Source organism: Zingiber officinale, chromosome 5A (genome assembly GCF_018446385.1).
Source record: "Zingiber officinale cultivar Zhangliang chromosome 5A, Zo_v1.1, whole genome shotgun sequence".
Taxonomy (NCBI): Eukaryota; Viridiplantae; Streptophyta; class Magnoliopsida; order Zingiberales; family Zingiberaceae; genus Zingiber; species Zingiber officinale.
The window spans coordinates 121919437-121923081 of NC_055994.1; positions in this window are offsets into that span (position 1 = coordinate 121919437).

Genomic DNA, 3645 nt, shown 5'->3' on the forward strand with positions numbered 1-3645 from the left:
ATTATAGCAGCTACGGCTCATAGCTGCTACAATGTGAACTTGTATTGTTCATACAACTAGTTGATTGGTTAGTGTTGTGATGCTCAATTCGGTGTGTGCTTAACATATTTCACAAAACATGCAATGAAAGCAATAAAGATGATAATAAAACTAAATTTATTACATGACACACACTACACACATGCAGGATACAACTCACATAGACATAATCATAAAATAAAACTTAAGTACAACAATTATTCTAGGCATACCTTACGAATGATGTATAAAGGAAAGGGCATCAACTTTAGTGACATCCACGAACCTTGCCTCTATTCATATCCACATCGAGTTCTTCGAGACAACTTTGATGAGCAACAAGGTTCGTCTCTGATTGGTACTAGCTAAGCGTGGAGGTGATGCGATCTAAGAGAAGAAGTGAAGAAACTTGAGGAAGAAAACCTTCCTTGGCTTCTTAGTGGGCGGCAATAGAGAGAGGAGGGAGAGGAGATAGAGGCTAGGTTTTAAAAACCTAAACCAATGAATAATGAATTGGTTAATTTTTCTCCCCACCTTATATATATATATATATATGTATATATATGGAGTAGAAAAAGCCCAAACCTGGCCTAAATTCCTTAACCAAAATTTGACCTATTAACCTCTTAGTTTGATTCACAATCAAACCAACTTAATTTAAACCAAACTAATTTGGTTCATGACTAAACCAAATAGGGTTTAACTCTTCCATTAGAGATGCGACTCATCTGTGCTCCTGTTCTGACAAAATATCTTCTATATTTGCCCTTTGTTTGGTCCAACTAAAAATTTTATCTCTAGATATGAAAATCGAATTCTTAAACTTATTTTATGTCTTTCAGATACTCATAGTGTATGTGACCCAATAGGTTTTCAGTTTATCTTGGTTGTCCATAATTAACTATATAATTATGGATCAATCATGAGTGACATATAGTAGTATATTATGATCCTCAATTAATCAAAAAATCATAGTTGATTTCAGAACTAGTTTTGAACCCTTTAGCAGTTATAGTAAATCATATCTCGTTCCTTTCACTCATCTTATACCCACTTCATTTAGGACATAATCTATGTGTCTATCTCCACTTGGCTGACTATGTCACACCTAGCCCAAGTAACATTAACTCATCCTGTGGATTTAAATTACTCCTACATGTGTCTAAGAATCTTATACTCTTTACATGTGATGCTTTATAAAAACTTTGAGTAACAATCCTGACAAGTGGCTAAAGGGTATATGTCTCCTCATAAAGAATGGTGAATCCTATGTGGGCTATTCAAACACCTTCGTGCACTTTGACTTATACCCAATCATCTTGTGCTCACATGTTCAAGGAGATGGCTTAAGATATCAAAATATAAGTCTCCATAACCAAATTGATTTGAATACCTCAATTCGAAGGAAACTTGTACTTGAGCTGCAGTAAGAACTTTATAGACATATTTATATATGTAGAGAACCATATAAAGTCTTACAATAGGTCACTCTAATAAACTAGTTACTATAACTAGCATCCACATTTAACTCTTGACATCCTAATGTCTCCAACTAGTGAGTAACATCTGTTTGGTTAGATCAAGGAGTATAAGTCGTGCTAGTCTCACAGAATTGATAATGTCTGAATTTATCAATTGAATGACTAGAGGATATTTCAATACTTTCATAATTATGTTAGAGTGTATACTGAAAGCCTAAGCTTTTGTAAACGTTTATTTTGAATAAAGAATCACATTTGGTCAAATTATCTACATTTGTTTGTAGTTGTTCAATTAATTTATATTGTAGATAGCATAGTATGTGGTGTCACATACAGAAGATAATGTTATCAGTACCTTATAAATTATAAACAGTAGCTCACGACCAAAATGGAAAGGAACAAGTCATTGGAAGGTCGTAGTGTAATTAAGTATTAATTTATCTTAACTATATAATTACACTAGTACACTTAGAGTGTATTGAGTAGGACCATCAGAGGTCGTTTCTTTTATACTGACTTTATAAAGGAACAAAGACCTCAGTTATTATGGAAGTGTGTGCTCTTAATCCTAATATAATAACAAGCACATATATTTGATATTTATTTCTTTAATTTATCAATGGGTGAGATTTAGTTTGATAAATCAATAAGCCTGATAAGTTGGGAAATGATATCACTTATAGTGTGTGTTGTTGATTATAGAAGGAAACTGTGTCCTAGTGATCTAGGTTGATAATGTCCCCAAGAAGAGCTCATAAGGATTGTCATGTTAAACCCTGCAGGTGGACTTAGTCCGACATGACGATAAGGTTGAGCGGTACTATTCTTGGACTAAGATATTAATTAAATAAGTTGTCAGTAACTCACTTAATTAGTGGGCATTCGACATCTTAAACACAGGGAGACTAACACACTCATAATAAGAAGGAGCCCAAAAATGTAATTTGGGATTGGTGCGGTAGTTCTCTAGTGGAATGAACTATTATTGATAAAATTAAGTTGTGTGTTCGGGGCGAATACGGGATGCTTAATTTTATCGGGAGACCAAAACCAATTCCTCCTCTCGGTCCCTATTGTAGCCTCTTATTTATAAAGTACTATACCCACCTATACCGACCTTCATACCCATGTTGTAGGGGCCGGCCAAGCTAGCTTGAGGATCAAGATAGGGCCGGCCAAACCTTGGTCCATGGGTGGCTGACCCTAGCTTGAACCCAAGCTTAGGTGGCCGGCCCTAGCTTGAACCCAAGCTTAGGTGGCCGACCCTATTAAATTAGAAAAGAATTTAAATTTTAAAATTTTCTCATGTGAAAGATATAATTTATTGAAGAGATTAAAAATTAAAATATCTCTTTTATAAGTTTCTACAAAAGATTAAAGAAAGAGATTATGTAACGCCCCACCTCCTACTGGCTACGCTATAAGGCCGGGGGTTACATTATGCTAACTATTCTTGTGCGGAAAAGAAAAAGACTACACTAATTAAAAGTCTCTACTATTTACTATGAACTCTGGAGATTATTCTTAGAGTACACCTCTGAGGTTGTACACATGCTAAAGAAGGGAACTTAACTTTCTATTTGGTCAAAATCTGAATTTTGGCACTTCTAGCTGAAATCAGACATTCCAATCGATCGGCTGATCGATTGGAGTTGTCTGATAGATCCCCTGGTCGATTCAACTCGCTACTGTGCACGGGGTCAAAACTGGATCGATCGGCTGATCGATCCAATCTAGTTAATCGATCCAGAGATCAATTCAGAAGATCTCTGTACGCGACAGATCGCGCTTCAATCGATTGGCTGATCGATCGGGGCTCCCCAATCGATCAGCTAATCGACTCACTAGTGTTCTGTACGCGGGGACCTCTCCCAATCGATCGGCTGATCGATTGAGGGCTGCTCAATCGATCGGCTGATTGATTGGGTTTCTGATTTCTGCAGAAATCAGACCCGACCTCGTATAGAACCTTCAGAAATTCAACTACAACCACCACACTACTACTGGGCATGCCATTACTCATAGTTAGCTATCTACTATCATGACAAATAACAATCTAAGCATAACTTGGTGCATACGTTCATGAATCAAGACACTTAAACATCTAAAAGTGCAAAAAAGTAATACTATAAGAAGTACTAAGTTC